The 19,956-nt window shown below is 30.8% G+C and overlaps 1 protein-coding gene across 2 annotated transcripts in view; it reads right to left on the minus strand.

Annotated features, from left to right (window-relative positions):
* Gmap (Golgi microtubule-associated protein) overlaps positions 1–19,956 on the minus strand; it is a 94,066-nt gene that overhangs the window by 41,123 nt on the left and 32,987 nt on the right. The window contains exon 1 of one of the 2 annotated variants that reach the window (XM_076406636.1): positions 7,605–7,725. The exons of the other annotated variant lie outside the window; for it this stretch is intronic. The gene's annotated coding sequence lies outside the window, so the exon portion shown is untranslated. Of the gene's footprint in view, positions 1–7,604; positions 7,726–19,956 lie in introns of those variants that run through there. 2 annotated transcript variants of the gene reach the window in all.

Consider the following 19,956-nt stretch of genomic DNA (forward strand, 5'->3'; position numbering starts at 1 on the left):
GTCCAATTCGAAATTGTCCAATTTGTAGAAAAAGCAGTTTTCATGGCTACAGAAAACTCCTCTAATTTTTTCCTAGCAAGCAAAGAAACTGCCAGTTAAATCGTGTGGTCATTAGCACTCTTGGATATTTTAGCTAACTTTAGCTTTTGAATGTTAAAAAGTTCAACGAAAGTTTAAGCTGTGATTTCTAGTACTTCTATCCAGTATGTCTTAAAATTCATTTACTTCGAACTTTTCGGTCTTCCAGGTATTAAAATCGGATTTTAAATCCGTCTGATATCTGAAAACCGATATTTGGGACAAGACCGAGTAGCATCTTTGTAAGTGTTTAATGAGCTTTGGCCGCACATGTCAAATCAATCAACAAAAGTAATCAATGCCGATGTAATTAATTATCACCGTTCTATGATTATATTTATTGTATGACCTGTATTTACTGAATAACGACACAATAAAACTAAATGTGTCAATAATACAATTGGGATATTATGTAGAGAAATATCAAAACTATCGAATTAAACCGCTAGGTTGTTCACCAATACTACAATTACCAATAGATATCGCTGATCAAAGTTACCGAGATCATTCAAGGTCTTAAAAAGGACGTGAAAAGCTAAATATTATTAAGAAGAGTAAAATATTACAAGAATCTAAAATATGTCCTGACATAGTGATAAATGAAGATTTTACAACTGTTTTACCTACTGTTGCGATAGTCTATGTTTGTGATTGTACTTTTAAATGTCATTAGGTAACAGTGCAAAATCCAACAAGGAATAACCATTGCAGTTACGCCGGTAATCAGGCTGGGCAAGACCGGATGTCTTATGGGGTTGCCTCTAAATTGGCCAGTCGGTAGGCACAATGCGGAGGACCGTGATTCGGAGCCGACGTTAAACTGTAGGTCTAGTCCAGATAAAGCCTCGTTGGTAAAAATCAGACTTTAATTTTTTTTTAAAGTTGGTTAACGGTGAACCTTAATTATTAAAGAATCATAATATATCTAGAAAACCAACTATGAATTACGATATTCTGTATTAATTATAAAAAAGACTAGTATTGGGAACTATCGACTGAAATCGACTGTTTAGTAATTGACTATTTTTTACCAGTGACTGTTTCGGTCGTGTACTTTTAGCTATTAGATTCATTCCACTGATTTTTAACGTTCTGTCTCTATACATTTCTAAAGCAATTTATGCTTACATCGATTTATATATAATATATATAGTTTTAAGATTTTTTGGTAGATTGCTTGTAAATAACAATATATTGTATATTAATATAGCAGCATCTTTTTCATATCAGCGATATTTTTCAAGATTGTTAATGAAATAGGATAAAAAGATTAAAATTGTGAATGATAAATAGTAAAATACTTTTGAATGTTTTTATAGCAATAATAGGTAATATTTCGATCTCTTGATTTATGTAAAAAAATATTTCCGTTCGATAATTCGATAAGCATTTACTTTATTTAAAAAAGCTCCAGTAGTTATTGTGCGATCATTTTTAATTATGCCATGAATTAGTTTTTTTTCTATGATTAGGTATATGTTTAATTTCTATTTAGTTATTAAGGTTATTATAAATCTTTAGTTTTTAGGTTTTGTTTAACTTCTATTGTATTGTCTATATTTATTATAGTATATTATTTTAAAATAGCAATTAACATATTAAAATTTGTGTGGTATTATTCCATTCCATAGAAAAATTCCATTCCTTTTTACAGATCCACAGAACGTTATATAAAAGTAATTCTACTTGGCTTAAAATAAAATTATTAATTGCATGTCAATAGTATTCAGTAATTATTTTTTCCAGATCTTTATTAAAGTTAGAACGTGAAAGAACGGAGATGTATCCGTCTTGTTTATACTACCTTTGGGAAATATAAGCACATATAAAATTAACTACTCCAAGCAATTATATCCGTCCTTTGCTCTCTCACAATTTATACATGAAAGGGTTCGTACATCTTCATCTGACATCACGAACTGAACAAAACAGTCGAACCGTGCATTTGACTGAAAATAGTAATTACTAGTTAGTCTTCTGGCTATCGACTGTTTTCAGTCTAACGCTAAAAAATACATATACGCCATCAAATAAATAGCAGAGCTCTAATAATTCCTTCAGTCCATAGTTATTTAGTGGCATTATTAATTATTCCGAGATATATTTTTCGGGCCACTAAAATATCTATAAAGCTCATAAAACACAAGCCCGTCCACATTGCAACTCTAGCTATAAAGCTTTTGCTTATGCGGTCATAACTGCAAGAAATGTGATACCACCAACTCGTTGGTCTTCAGACACGTACACTAAACCTGCGAATTCATTGACATATAACTCTAAATGCTGCAGGTATATAATATATTACTGTGCTACTTAATATTGAAGTTCTTTTTCTGTAAATTTAAGGCTTTATATTTTTAAAAAAAGTAAGAATTGATTAAGGTGTTTGCTTGTTTAATATATTAGTCGAGAAAGATCTATTTATAAACAGGGGAATTAAATATTCAACAAATATTTAAATTAAATTTAAAACATTAACACCCATACAAAAATATATTGGACTGCGACATTAAAAATATTTTATGCGTATATTTTATCACTATATGTGGGACTTGGGTGGGTTTATCACTACAATTCTGTACCAAAAGGAGGCTAAGAAGTGTCGTGATCTCAGCTCTTCATTTGTAAAGCTAGAAATCGACCAAGGAAGTTACACAATCGATGAATATCTCCAAAAAAGATCAGGCTTACCGAAGAGAAAAATAATTTTTCATCAAAATAAAGCACGTCACCCAGCTCAAAAAAATATACTTAGTTGAAGTTCGACTTTTTCCATCATCCTATTTATTTGACAGTTTTGGCTCCGTTTGAGGTCTGACTCTTTTTATATTTCAACATTACCTCTAGTGGAAAATGATGCCGTAGATGAAAATATCACAGGTCTTCCGAGACACCAATATATTGTCCATTTTTCTTTTAAGCTCCGATAACTTTTAGAACCATTAAGTTTCGGTCTTGAATTCCGAATCGGAGAAATTAATATTGGCCGTAATGATTTAACAATTGGCGAAATTCAACCAACAAATTGTCAACATAACTTATTATAAACAGGAAGGAGAATGATTGGTGAATCCACTGTATATCAAACCGACGCGAATCAAAGTGTATGCTTCGTCTATAAGCTTGAAATAGAATAAAACTCGACTGTATAAGGAAGTCCCAATATAGGAAAAACCCAACAAAATTTGTTGGTAGAAGAAGCACATTGGAGCAAATGGTTGCCTGTTTCTTCGACATTAATGTCTACGTAGCGATTAATGTAGTGGTGTAGGATAACCAAGTCTAAATGATACACGACCATTCATAATACAAGCATTGGCAAACCGGCTTAAATAATGGAATTTTTAGATAGCAAAAATATTAAAATAATGACGGTACTGCTCTGATTTGACACCCTCTGACTTTTTGATTCGATTTTCGACAACCAAAGAAGCGACTGATGAGTTTAAACATATATTATGTTGAGTTATCCCTCAATCATGGTTGTAAAATGTGCTACGAAAATTTGTTCCAACTCATATAAATCTGCACTTAATTGATTTTCATATTTGTCAGCAATATTTGTTTTTTTTTTATTACTAGGCCAGAAATATGTAAGAAAAATGTATTTCAGTAGTGATCACATTAAAAAATAGATATGTTTTATGTACGTTATATATTATTAATAGATTTCCTTCTCCTATTTTCCAATTTATTCTTGAATTTGTGTTCTACAAATATTTTACACCGGATGTCATAGTTGCACAATTAGCCAATACGATATAAACCCCTCATTCATAACTCTTAATTCACTATATTAACATATCAATTTTTAGGAAGGAAACCACACCAAAAAATTTAAATGAACAAAATAAACATCCATCGCGAACATAAGTATTAGCCAATATCGAATTGAATTATTAAGGGATATTACTATAAACTAAAGTAATCAAAGTACCTGTGAGTTAAGCATTGTCAAGAAACTGTTGTTACAGAAGTAAAAACAGGATTTATACATATAACTTCAAGGTAAAACTAAGGTCAAAAGTGTATTAAGATGCAAAATTGAAAGCTTTTGGATCAAATTAAAGTTGATGATTTATAGCGCCATTTAGAGTCGTCTAAGAAAAGAACTTCGGTGAGTATGTAGTACTGTATGAAACGTGTATCAACTACTATAATCGGTAACAACCGGTGATAACCTTGTAAAACAACCAAAAATAAATTGTTCCAAAACGTTGCTGTAAATCTATCACTATTTAAGAAAAGTATATTGATGAAGAGTTCTTAAATTAGTATTCTACAAATATATGTGTGTTATTTTTAAACTGAATCTCATAGTTGCACAATTGTCTAATACGATATAAATCCCTCATTCATAACTCTTAATTCACTAAATTAACATATCAATTTTAGGAAGGAAACCACACCAAAAAATTTAAATGAACAAAATAAACATCCATCGCGAACATATGTATTCGACGATATATTGTCATACATTTGTCTAACACAATTTCCTAGCAAATACGATAGATAATACAGTTCTATCCAATAAGATAACAGTTGTTTTCTCGAATCAGTATGGAAATGAACACATTGGTATATTTTAAAAAGCCTTACTTACATAAAAACTAACTTTACACAATAAAACATAACAATAAAAAAGTTATTAAAAATACAAGATGCATTAAAAGAAATTTTTTATACTTTGGCTATTAGGAATTGAGTCTATATGCAGTATTTCTCGGAAGCGCACCAACAATATCGGCTTATGTGAACGTTAATTCAATAAAAAAAGCCAAAATGTCGGCAAAAACTATGTGAGCATGTACGGGTAATGATTAAAAACAGACATTTTCATTCTATTAAAACATCAAAACAAAAATTTAGAGAAGGCATATAATATTAAAAGAAATAATGACGAATAATGGTAACACAAAGCATTAAAGGATAAATGAGTATTAATAATAAATGATAATAAGAGGAAAATGATGTCAAAATGTAATTGAATTGAATTTAAATGTATAAAATAATGACCTAAAAATATGAATCCTATATTTTGCGATGAATGATGATCTCATATGTTGATGTATAAATAATAATTAAACCACAAGATTCTCATTATTCATCCCGAACTAAAGAAAGGCTTATGAAAATCTTAACTGAAACTAAACATCCGCCGTAAGGCTCTAGATGAAAATATATATCAGAATTGTTCTAAATAGTGTTACTCTTAGTCATCAAGCACGTCAATGGTAATGTAGACAATTGCAACAATAATAAGGAATTTTACCTATATTTATTCTATTTACTGTAAAACCAAATTTTACAATATTAAAAAATTATATTAATCTTAAACATTTTTGAGTCTCCAGTATATTTCAGTCTCCAACTTATAAATGATGTCAAATCAAACATATCTATTTCAGTACTAGTAATAGTTTTGGAACTTCAGTATATATTGTAAAAAAATATGACCAATAATAAAATATAATAATCCAATATCTTGGACCATAAGTTCGGATTTAAACAAAAAGACTCGACCAAGCAACACCAGTGGAGAAACAAGCTCAAATCTGTGCCCATTAACGATATGCTACTTCATTTCGTAATAATTCGGTTAATCAAAATTGGTTATAGATTGGAATTGAAGGAAATTGAATTCTAGAAGGAATTAGAAGTATTGGTCTTGTGTTAAGTAAACGTCGCATATAGTTATATAAGGTATTTCTGACATTATATGATTAGTAAGACTAATATTATGTGTTCATATAAATCAGCCTTGTTTTTCTTATCAATACTCAATTGTTTTTTTACTCGGCTTTTACAAATAACTGCTACTTTATTTCTTAGATTCTAGAAGCATCTAGTAATGTTCTTTTGCGAATTTGATCATCATGTGATCTATTATAAATATAAATTAAAGTTGTTACCTATTAGTTAAGAATTGAAATGAAACTGTCATTATGGCATAAAAATAGGATTTACATATAATTTCAAGGTAAAAAGTGAATAAAGATACAAAATTGAAAACTTAGATCGAGTTAAATCATCATGGGATACTCGTATAAATTAAAGTCGTATTTATGAGCTAAAGATTGAAGAGAAACTGACGTTATAGAAGTAAAATAGGACTTAAATTCAAAAGTGTATGAAGATGTAAAATTGAAAGCCAAGATCTAATTGAATTATTATGGGATATTGGTATAATCTAAAGTTGATTTATTAAAGCATTGAGGAGAAACTGTCGTTATAGAAGTAAAAAACAGGATTTGTACGGTCAAAAGTGTATTAAGATGCAAAATTGAAAGCTTTTAGATCAGATAAAAGTTGATGATTTATAGCGCCGTTTAGCGTCGTCTAAGAGAAACAAAAGGACTTCTTGGGTGAGTATGTATGTAGGTACTGTATGAAATGTGTGTCAACTACTATACATTTAAATGTCATCGGTTGAACCGGTAGCAGCTAGTGAAAACCTGGTAAAACAATAAAAAATAAATTGTTCAAAAACGTGGTTGTAAATCCACCACTATTGAATTATGGGAGTTGCTTTATTTTAATTTACCTTTAACGTAATGTGCATTGACAAATAATGTTAATAGGCGATAACAACAATTATTAAAAGCTTTCGTCTAGGAAATTCGTGAAGTTTCCTGATACCATACATTCAGTAACAAACAAATGCCGCCTTTTGCTTACAGAGGTTTCGATAGGTAGTGTTTTCAAATAAAAAAAATGTTCGTGGACTTAATTAAACTCGAGAAGTTCAACATGATGATGTAATGCTATACTCTATTGCATCCGACACCTTAGTAGCCATTTTAAGTAAAAACTATATTGTTTAATAAAATTTAATTAAATTTTTAAACTTGAGTATTTTGTAGACTGTCGAATTTAATCCTCAGTGATTATTTGTTTCTAAATATAAACTTATTTTCAACCGGAAACAAATGCGTCTTGGAAGTACGATCATATCTATATAGGTTTAGCAGTAAATATTTCGGTAATATAATATATTCACTCTATCTCAAACTAGTTATTATTAACTGATTTTTAGGTAGATATGTCGATATGTAATCCGTATAATAAAAAAAACTTATCCATGAAATATTACATCACCTCAGCCAGCCTTCCCCGTAGAAGTTTCATCATTTGAGAGGTTCGTATTAAAACAGTTGAAAATAATATTTTGATATAACTACGCCCTAATGTATAAAATAATTGTCGGTAAGGTTAACGTAATAAAAAAATATTGATGACATTACTCTTTATTCCACCGTTCAGAATGAAGAAACTTATTGGAACTGCTGGAGTTTTCGCGATTAAATTAATTTTTAACAAAACAGAATTAATGAACAATAAATAAGGGATATTTCTGTGAGTTACTTTAGTAGAATATGTGATAAATATTCTACTAAATACTAAATATAAATATTTTATCAATAGAGCATCACTAGTTTTCCAAAGAATAAAATATTTTATAAATATATACAATAATGTATAAAGTACTCAATAAGATCATTTCAAAGTAAATGAAATTCCCTTACCAGAATTGGATTTAAACCGTTGGGACACCACTAGAGCTTGATCAGGGTTGCTTAAACTTGCCGGCACTGTCACTTTGCCCTCGAGCTGAAGTGTTCTACTCCTGAGAGAACTCGGTACTACAAGCGGTCTGATGTGGATAGAATTCGTACCGCTTTCATATGGGCTTGCGCACAAACGTTCCTACTCCCTTTTGTGGGAACTAAAGCGCATTGTCAAATAGTCCGAGAATATTAGTACAACGCAAATTAAAATATAGAAGTTTAAATCATGTTCATTCCTACATTCGAGTTTCTAAATTTCAACGTGTATATATAAATGTTGTTAGGATGACATCAACAATCAACTTTTAATTCTTTGTTTAGTTCTCTCCACTTTGTGATTGTAGCTTTATAGCTTGGATATTGAAAAAATGTCGAAATATTGAATGTTTTAACGTTACACGACTTAAAAAATATTACGGTCAATGTATACATAGTCCTTACAATAAAACAGTCACTAGACGCCATAGATAACGTCGAATGTACAGCCAATTCAGTGCCATACATTCAGTTTGTAAAAATGTAAAATTCGCGGAGCGGAATTTTCCTTCTCATTTTACCCAAATTAAAAAGAGAGAGAATGCTGTCTGCTGCATCAGAACATGTAACCAATCAATCAATGAATCAATTTGTAAAAAGTGATTTGTGTTAGTACTAGTTAGCTATGTTGTCAAATGTCTACAGAATACTTAAGTGTTAGTGATAATAATTAGAGGTTATAAACCGGCAAACGTTGTAAACCAACAGTCCAATTTGATCCAGCAACTAAATCAGCGATTTTTTGTAGACCACTATTTTAAAAAATCGCTACTTTTTTTAATTAAAGTACAGTATCGAACTTTGAATTTCAGATTCTTCTCCCGTTGTCAATTGTTGATTGCTACAACATAACAACTTGCTTGTTGCCTAACAACACATGTAAAAGTGCATTGATTTTAACGGAGAATATTTGAAAAACAATAAATTCAATTTCGGTCATCATTACTCAATTTTTCGTTATTAAACCAGACATATATTAGGTATATAAATTAATTTTAAAGGATTTATAACACGTGATGTTACTTTGTATTAAATCGCATAAAGTAATAAATTTGTAACCAAGTCCATGTTGACCTTCACTGACAGCTTCACTTTTAAGTCTGTGTCATTTCGTCGAAGTGTGAACAAAAATTTTTTTCAGTGCGTTAAAAATGTCAATGTTATTCGTTAGATTTATGATATAGCTCCATCACATGTTGCAAACCGGGTGAAGACATACTTGGAAATATTAAAATGAGAAGTGTTACTACTTGTTCCGACATATGAATTGTGACTTGTCTAAGCAGTGCTTCACTTATGAAGATACCAAAAAGTGGCAACATTTGTGAATGGTTTCACTAACTAATTTATAGGTCTGATATAATACATAGCAATCCTTAAAAAGAGTATGAAGTATTACTAAACAAGTAGTAATGGTTCATATTATTCATACATACAATGCTTTAGTAAACCAAATAAGTACAAATAGTAGTATTAGGGAAACAAAGAAAGTTTTTCTCAAGAATGGATAAAAAGCATTGAAATAAAATGACGGAATATGTTTTTGGTATAGGAAAAATATTGTTGATAGTACAAAGTTTGTTCAATAAGCGCATGCAGACTTTGCATTAGAAAATCGACTATTATTGACAGACTGAACTAAATGTATATGAACATGGATCGTTATGGATCATATCGACATAACCGATGGTGATGAACACTCTCGTCACCCACAATCGGCAGTTGGAATGGATGGATTTAGTGACCCTCAATGAAAAACAAAGTATCGATGATTCGCAAGGATATTTAATGAGCGCTGTTTAACCGGAATTTGGTAACCTTCAAGCACAAGGTTAAGAATTTTGTCATCCATTTAGAATATTTGTTGTACCGTTCATAATTTGGTTGAAAAATGATAAGCAGTAACGGATAAATCAGTGATTTGTGAATATTGTCAAAAAACGTTTTATAGAAGTTCTAATGAAAATAGACATATGAGGAAATTCCATCCAGGTGCGTACCTACTAAATTTTTATGTTAATTTTACAAATTGGTTTCAAATTTATTATATCTTCGCATAATTGACCATCCGAAAGTAAAAGTTCAAGTTAATATGACTCTATGTTCTTTATGTGCGCACACATGATCAAAATCAGAGCATGTTGATCATATAAAGTAACTCAATGAAATACTGAAGTTTGGCTCGTTTGAAATATTTGAGGTGTGGAGAGATATTATTGAATTTAAGTGTAACCGATCTGGAATTTATAAGGCGGTATCCAAGCGTGAGAGGAATTTTAAAACTCCAGGGAGGTATTAAAATAAATGCTCATTGTCCGGCTGGTATTAAATGGACACAGACAAAGGAAGAGATTGTAAAATATACTAAATATAAACACATGTAGGGCTTTATGATTTTAAACAAAACTAGCAGTTAAAATTCCAATAGATGCTATATTAAATGAAATCAGAGATAACACAGGTAGCCGTAATTTGGAAAGATTAGACCTATTGATACCTAAAGATATTCAGCAGGCACATCGATTGATTTTACAAGTACAAGGTATAAAAGCGACGCTATAAGTGTTGAAGCATGGGTAAATGAGGTCAAAAAGAAAACAGAAATGAAGATTTCGACAGGGATAAGATTGAATTTTATTTTTTGACATGTAATCGAAGATAATAAGAGATAGGACGATGCGTTTAGGTAATATGTTAAGTTATAACTCTGTAGATATATTATTGTGTGATTGTAACGATAAATGGAGGCTTGTGGACTAAATCTAAGGGGGGAACCACATAAAAAGTGCGCTTACCTTACGGGTGGTGTTGAAAAGAGTCCATTGCATATTTTTTATTTATTATATATATTAAGTTTGTTATCTTACATATTGTTTTATTTTCCCCTTATTCAAAATTATTTTTAAGTTAAATATGTTTATAAAATGTTATTCATATTATATTATATAAAGAAATATCACTTTGGATTGCCATTGTAATATTTATATGTAATAAATAATTACATATATTATATTTATTATATTATAGAAGTTGAAAATTGGACCAAAAAACTTTAACTTGAGAAAGTGAAATTATTTTATTTACATTGTATTCTTCAAATTTATGTATAATCTACTAGAACTGGCAACGTCGCAAAGCTACTGCTACTAACTGTTGCTGTAGCTGAGTGAAATAGGCGTAATTCTTAGGATACATTGCTCCACAACATCTCCGGATAAAAAAGAATAAACTATATGAAACTATATCGTCTTCCTTTTCTAATGGCGGTCCATTCCTTTCCAGTCGATTAGTATGCCGATCAGATCATAACAAAAAAAAAATCTAGAATATTTAGATTTTGTGTTACATTAATAATTCTATAGTAATAATAATTAAATTCTTGTAGTATTCTTGGTGGTCTAACATACATTGGTTTTAAAATATGGAAGAACAAGGGTAAGTGCAGAATGTAAGGTTAAATTTTTAAAAGTTATAAAATCCAAACAGCATCAATTTTATTTATAGTAGGAATTTAAGCTGCCAAATTTATAACACATAATTTTCAACGACCTGGAATGGACACCAACATATGTCAAAATTTAATGATAACAAGAACCGAGAAGAAACTGATTCTTGTTGTGTTGGAAGTAGTCAAGTTATTACTGAGGTTTGTCCATCAAGAATAGTAGCAAAAATAGTAGTAAATGGTAATAATTAGACATTTATTTTAAACATAATATATTTTAGTAATGATTTAAATTTTATTTTATAGCTAAGGTGTAGCTAAAATTTGTTAAGAGTAAAGGTCGAAGAATGTGAAATTCAGAGAATCAGAGAAGTAGAAATTAAACAGCATTTTGCTAAGATATAGGAATAGTGTACAGTGATACTTTGAAATAATTAAATTTGCTAACAAAAGTAGACCCTAATATTTATTTATATGGTTCTTGGAGTTCTTGTTAATTGTTCAAATATGTAAATTTATTATTTTATTATGGTTTTTTTATAAAAATATAAAGGCATATAGAAATTATTTTTATTACTTCATTTTATTCAATAATTTTTTAAATAAAATGTGTTATTTCCAAAATTTTACCATTTTTTTATTACTTCCTGAACATATTTACCTGCTTAATATATTCGACATTAAATCTAATAATCACCATAAAAAATAAGTTAATAAAACTGTATATAAGCATGCGAGAAATGCGGATTATTCTGTTTTAAAATTAGATGGAGCCAATATGCGCATGCGCCAAATCCGGAGATGTTGTGGAACAATGTATCCTGTAATTCTTTAGTAGGTACGTGGTATTTGACGAAACGAGAATTCACGATTTACTGACAATTAATACAACATTGGTATGAAGCTAGGCTTGAAGAAGTACGTGTTGATGAATAAAGTTGAATTTCCATGAAAAATCTTACTTAGATCGGATATTTGTTGAATAATGTCTTATATCACGGCACAAAATAATATTAGCTATTTTTATTATCATGTCCTAGCAAATAATGTTTATAAGCGATATACAACCAGATTGTGTAACTTTCTACAGCGATTTGATCAGATACTTCTGTAGCTATGTTTATACTAAAACTCCGTCCGAGTTCGAAAAAATCGATTTAATTTACGTTTTGTTCAGCTTCATCTTTATAACAGTTAACATCAGTTTAGTTGCAATCACAATTTTATATTATTATTTGTAATTCAAGTAAATCTAAGTCATCGTAAATTATATTCTATTTTTAAACGTATTTTAACAAGTCTTAATAGGAGTAAATAAAGTTGTTAAAAAGAAAAAGAAACATAAATCATCATATAACAAAATTGGTAACAATATCAAATAACAAAACTCGTATTTTTTAATGATTTTCAGGTTTAGCCATCAGTCATAATTTATTTACAACTATCAAACTGACAAAGTAAAAACCTACGTACTCTGAAAGATCGGTATATATATTTAAATGAAAGTGTATTGACTAAAATAACCTCATGTTCAATAAAGAACTAATTTATTAGTTTTCTAGTGACTTTCAGCTAGTATATAAAATTAAGTTCAAATCTGAGGATTCAATACATGGATACAATAATCTTCATGAAACATTGCATCATCTCAGTCACGTTCGTATCAAAAGTATTAATAAAATTATTACAAATAATATTTTGGCAATTGCATTTCATTGCAGGATACACCTCCCGAGAAAAGTCCTATATATTAAGGAATATTTAAGTAAAATAAATTATGTATACAAAATAATGAATATAATCGTCAAATAACAGTAATAATACGATTTTTGTTAAAGTAAAAAGGGTATTTACATCTTTTGAAATCAGGGAATTTGCATAAAAAGCATATCATATCATTTAACTTGAAATGGAATAAATACCTATAACATGGAATTAAACAACAAATAAGAGATATATCGGGAGTTATGATACAAATATTTCGATGCATTCGATTATTTAATATTTGAAAAAATGCAATGGGAAGAAAATTTATTATTTAAACATAAACAAAAAGAGTAGTATTTTAGACCTGGCATTTCGTATAGTATTGTTTCATAATTTATTTGTTCTTTCATGTTAATTATAACCGATTTTCAAAATTAATCTTTCAAAAGAATATTCGTTACGAGATTAATTATTTTATTAATATTTAATTGTTATTTCCTACCCAAACTAGATTTAAACTGTTGAACCACCACTAAATATGAGGGTTGTTTTAAGTATTTTCTTTACAAGCACTGTCACTGTGCTGTTGAACCGAAGTGTACCACCGCTCAGAAGTCACAGCACTATATGAAACCAATAACTGTCTGAACATTATTACTGACTGAACTATAACTTACGAACTAAGGCCTGCGCAGTAATGCGCTGCGCACCACCAAAAAACCCACTGTTTCAAGGACAGTGATTCGATAGAAATATTTTACTTTTTATGACATTTTCTTATATTCTTGAGGCTTCTGCGTAGCAACTGCGCCCACGCCACATCAAATTAAACGAAAAGTGTCGACTGACAATCGAATTGCATCTGCGCATTAGATATTTTCCAATAGGTAACCGAACATTCCGTACAAGATTACTTTGTGTCTTAATGTTTATAAATATATTGTGTCAACAAAATAATATATCAACACAATATTAAAAAACACAAACTAATTTTCTAATTTTCTGTAGATTTATTATAGTATATATTGAAGACAGTCAAAGTTCCGGAAGAGCCGTCTGTTGGCGAAACATACAAATATATGGATAATTATAATTTCAAAAATATCGATATTTTTGGTCGATATGAAGACTGATATTTTCCGACATTTTAAAAAGTATCAATATTAAAACCTAAAGTTTAAAAAGAACAAGCAGTAACTCTCTATATCCCTAATTCTAATTAACACATTGACACGACATTTCCCCTATTTTCTTAACAGCAGCAATACATATTTGAAAATTTCTTTTACGGAATCTCATTATTCATCTATCTCTGCGTATTATGGCTCAAAAAATGAAAATTTTGACGTAATATGAAAAATATGCCTCTGGTCCAAACGTAAAATACCGTAAAAATTGCTCCGACAGTCAATGTGCTAACTAAATAAAATTCTAATAAACAGCTATGTATTTTCTCAAAAAATATCGATATATTTTGACAGATATATCGACATTTTTCCTGGTTTATACAAAAAAGTATAGATATGTTTAATATCGAAGTTTTTCGATCTCAAAGACCTATGGGGTGCAAATATGGGATTGCACTGAAAATTCAAATTAACTAGTCATACAACGCTGTCAAAACAAAGTTCTTCGATTATTACCAATGCCTATCGCTACGTAACAAAGGCAGAACTTCACGATGACCTGGAAATCAAATGGATTTGCGAAGTTATCCAAGATTTCATCTTGAAACACGAAAGAAGCTTACTAAATCATAGTAACGTGGAAGCAATATAACTGCTGGACAGCGCGCAGGATGTCAGGAGATTGAACCGAACCAAACCATACGAACTATAAAGTACTATAAAGTGTATACCTTTAGTGTAAACTATAACTATAACTATAAGTTAAGTAACTATAAGCGTATCTAATAAAGATGTTATAAAAAATTTGTTATCTACAACAAGAAGTTTTTCGATCAGCAACTTTAAAGTTTATCTGACGGTATTTTTCCAGAAAGGTCGTGATTGAAATGTGCACAGATAAACTCGCACAACAAAAAATACTTTCTTCCATAATCTATTATATTTGTGTCATGGCATTCACCAAGATATGAATAATTCAAAACAATGATTGATATTAGCCAGATATCCAGGCCATGTAGATAAGCACATCGATTACAACTCAGAACAAAATAGATATTTTAAAAATATTATTTAAAATATATTTATAGTGTAATATCCAAAAATTAATGTTTATTTGTTCTTGAGGCATACCTAAACCATTTATGATTGTAATGAAACTTTGCGGCAAATGATTGATATTATTGGATTAGAGTTTCCTCAAAGCTTTAGCATCTTTTAGATGGTGTCAATATAAACTAAGAATTATTAACGAAATCGGAAGCTAAATACTCTTAATCAGTTGCGTGTCCGAAGGAATTCTAAAATAATGAGACATAGCCCATCAACAGTTATAATGCTTAGAATTTAAAAACGATTAAATAAATCGGCAACCAAACCTACGCAACAAACATCGAGACAAAACAAATATCTGGACAAATAAATAAATAATAAAATTGTGTAAAGATAAAAGTCATCTCAAAATGAAGCAAAATGAAGGGTACAGAGGTCTCTCAGTGTGATCCAACGATTCGATCGATAATTGGACCAACCGGCAACCTGTTTAATTTTACTGGCAAATCTCCCTTTCCGAAAGATGTAGCAGTGGAAAATGGGTTAATGGGAAAAGCAGGATTAATGGACCAAAACTTGTTTTCCTCTTCCAGCAGGTCCCACTCCAGTTGCACGAGTCTATATATCCTATGGTCGGCAAATGGGGAACGATGCGTATAATATAAAGTATTTATTATTTGTTAACCATTCGTAATAGCGTCTTTAGCTTGGTCAATCCCAGGTATGCCTTTGCTACTAGGGATCCAGACAAATACGATGTGCTTTGTCGAGATATAACCACACCGTACTATTCAAGGATCTGCACCACTAACAGATGTGAGGAAAATACATCATCGATAGCTTGAAGAGAGTTTCGTGAGTCAGATCAAATAAGCCAGGTTTTAGCATGGTTATTAAACAATATTATACGGTTTAGTGTTTCCTTCATTGCGAATATTTCGGCTAAAAATATAGTGGAAATAGAAGGCCGACTAAAGAGTTTATCTTGAGACCTATAATGTATTGCAATGCCTATTCCTATAGATGAGTTGGAGCCATCCGTATAAACAATCTCACAAGATTTAAAGGAATAATCTTCGAAATATTAGCGAACTCAAATTTAGTTTATTAGAAATCGCTCATATATTTTGATAATGGGCTTGGTATATAGTGATGGATAAGTCCTTGGTAGCTCAGATGTGAAACATACTGGCTCCTGGTATGATAGGAGGTACATTAATTATTTTTGAAGATCCATATATTTAAATGTACTATCAGACAAACAACCTTTTGTTGAAGAATTATTAAAACACTCTAAAAAAACCTCTTTCTACAGGTCCTGATGAACACAAACTCGATATTTTTTGAAAAATATAATATAAATAATAAAATATATAAAAATATAATGTATAATAAACCTTTAAAACCAAGTTTTTAGTACTTTACTTTAAAGGTTCAGGTTGTTAAAGGTTATTGAAAAAAAATAGATATATTTAAAAAGAAATATCGATAGTTTTTAGATTCTAGATATTTTTTTTCTTTTTTTATTAGACTAGCTGGTAGCAAATGGTCTTCTGGTGATATTATTTCAGACTCGGGAAATGTGGATTCTGCGGGTGACCTGGGGTACGACTGGAATTGCCGTATGTCAGCTACCTACCGCGAATGATGAGAGCATAGGATTTTTATCTTTTTAGTAATGGGACGGATACCTGATAGAGATGGGTGTTCACTCATAAACCATCGGACATTGAATAACGCGCGGACTTTTTTGGATCGAAACACTTGGAGTAGTGCACGTTGTCTGACAAAGACGTGCTTGTATCACACCTGTGCTCCATAGACACTGGTCGAACCAGAATTCTAGACAGCGTTGCTTCCTGTGGCTGCCCGACTTCTTATATCAGTACATAGAAAAACCCTTATAAAAAGATATTGGACAGAAGGGAACGTACAGTATATTTTCAGAGTGGGCGTGTGGTTCCACACCAAACTTCCAACCAAGGGGTTCTACACAGTCTTAACAAGTCGATAACAACATTCAAATATCTAGTTAGGGATTTGTTGGCTATTTGATACTGTGAAGATTATCGTCATTAACCATTTATTATAACGGTCTATTAATTATAAGTTAATTTCATTTTAGTTCAAGTAGTTTTAACCAGTTTTTCTTAGTTACATTCGAGAGTAACAAGCGCACAACAAACCTGTTGTGATGCTTTCTGGCAACTGATGTATTTTGTATCAATAGGCTAGGGCAAATGACTCCATTCATTTCAGGTGACAGTTTAAAATATATATAAAAGCTTCCTTCCAAGCCCTCTTTTAGTTCTGATGTAATAACAGTAAAATGTTTCGAATTGCAATTTTGCAGCCAAATTTGATCTGATTCTTACACATGTTACAGCAGACAGAAGTTTTGTTATAGTATCAATTGTTGTCCTGTACATTGCCTAAAAAGTCGTTTTTTGCTCACCGGATTTTTTAAAAATCTGCGAAAGCCAGTAGTCGCTGAGGGCCAAACCTGGAGAATATGGTGGATGTTCCTCCGCATCGTAGTTCAATTCATGTAGTTTTGACATTGTTTTGATTGACTGGTGACACGGTGCGTTGTCTTGATCAAACAATTTTCTTTTCTTTCTTTGCCATATGCGGTCGTTTCTTTGCAATTTCGGCTTTCAAGCGCTGCAATAATGCTATGTAATATTCACTATTGATGGTATTTGCCTTCACAAGGTAGTCGAAGAATATTACACCACGCACATCCCAAAATACCGAGGCCATAACTTTTACCAGCCGATTGTTGTGCTTTCGGAGCTTTGGACAAGGTTCACCAGTTGCCGTCTATTGAGATGACGAACGTTTTGATTCCGGAGTGATGTGCTGGGTCCATGTGTCATCCATTGTAACATGTCGACGCAAAAATTCCGGTTTGTTACGTTTGAACATGGTTAAACACTGTTGAGAATCATCAACACGTTTTTGTTTTTGGTCAACAGTGAGCAAACACGGCACCCACATTGAACAGAGCTTTCTCAGAGTCAAATGCTCATGCAATATAAAACCAACTCATTCTTTTGATATCTTTACGATGTTAGTTAACTCACGCAACTTCACTTTTCGATCATTCAAAATGGTTTTGTGGATTTTTTTGATGTTTTCTAGTGTTACCACCTCATTTAGCCTCACTGCGTTCTGGATCATCGGTGTCTCTACGACCAGCAAAGTAACGTTCTATTGTTGTTTCCGATGGAGCGGAGTCCTTATAACACTTTTCAAGCCATTGCTTCGCTTGATCAGTAATTTTTCCCATCAAGAAGCAGTGTAAAATTAAAACACGAAATTATTTCTAATTCATTATTTTGAAAATAACAAAAGTAGTGTCACTCTTAGCACAATAACTCACAAACTTATGAATAGAACTATATGAAAACTTTGCAAAGCCATTCATATAGTGCCAAATTTTATTGCGCCTTAAAAGGTGTTTGTAAAGTGCCATCAATTAAAAACTTAATTATTTTGAAAAAATCTATTCTGGTTAAGATACTAAATCAATATTTTGGTTTAGAGCTACTTAACAAAGACACCATAAAATATTTTGAATAATATATATTGTATTAATTTTTATTAATAAATGTCTTTTTAATCTGAATAATCCACAGAATGATGCAAACACTAATGAAATAACACCCACCGTATTCACCAAATTGTACTTCTTCATAGAACTCTGTACAACAAATCAAACGTCCAGATTTATTAAAATGAATAAATTGATAACATGTTTTGTACAAAATGGAAGGCGTCGGTATTTTTTTACAACCCTGGTATAATAAATTCATTGAAATTTTGTCTGTTTAGGAAATATTTTGTTGATATACCTTTTAATCTGTATAAACAGATGACGAAACTTTCAGTGGAGGCAGCCAAGACCGATTTGTCTTTACGTCAGCTTGAAAAATAATTACTTATAATATGCGTTTTATCAAATGAATTATCGCATAGTACTCTACACGTAAATTATAAAGAGCTAATTTACATCCTTGTTCAGGCTAACGAACGCTTAACAAAATTATCTGTAAAAAACAATAAAAACCACTTCCTTATTTTAAAGATTTTTGAGTTCAACTAAACAATCAGTTTCCTAAACAGTTTCGACCGAATTCCAACATAATTAGAACATATTTAATTAGTATGTTCATTTAGTGAATATTCCTTAATGTCGTATGCAATTATATAAAAATCGGCTTTTTATGAAAAAATTAAATAAATAATCAAGTAAAACCATATGATATGCATGCAATTGATGTATCATCTTAAAATAAGGAAACAATATATACCAGGTGTACCGGAATGTCATTACCGCTTTCCCTGGCAGATCTCTAGGCTTAAGTATCATAGAGTATATAATATAAAGGTTTTACTTAAATAGGCGACATCGAGGAAATATTTTGCGTGGTCCAACCAAAGCATTTGATTGGCCAATTTCTATAACCCGATTATTTGTTTCCTTGGTTTGTTTAGGACGTCATGGTGTGTCTGACATTGAGTATGCACAGCATTTATGTGCCTTAATTATAATCACTATTATCTGATAATAATGTACCGTACCTTCACTCTCAAAAGTGTTGTGTATCCAGTATATGTGAGGAAATAAAAAAAACAGGGGTCTTTTTCCTAGGAAGAAACAACCCAAGTTAGCGAGATTAAGGATGTATATGTGATTTAGCATTGCCTTTACCTGGTACGTATACAATTATTTATATAGAGCATTTGTATTCATATACATTGTTATTTACAGGAATACAACAGAAGCAAACATGAAAATATTACCCACTCTTTAAAACCAAAATGTGTCCAAATTGGGCGGTGGCAAAATTACATTGAAGGTAAATGTAATTATACTACATGAAAAGGATTAGTTACTCTTTAAAAAGTTGCTTGTAAAGTGCCATCAATTGAAAACTTA

This window comes from Rhynchophorus ferrugineus, unplaced genomic scaffold, assembly GCF_030347505.1.
Source record: "Rhynchophorus ferrugineus isolate W39M unplaced genomic scaffold, kcgeb_rfMv2 rfM6, whole genome shotgun sequence".
Lineage (NCBI taxonomy): Eukaryota > Metazoa > Arthropoda > Insecta > Coleoptera > Curculionidae > Rhynchophorus > Rhynchophorus ferrugineus.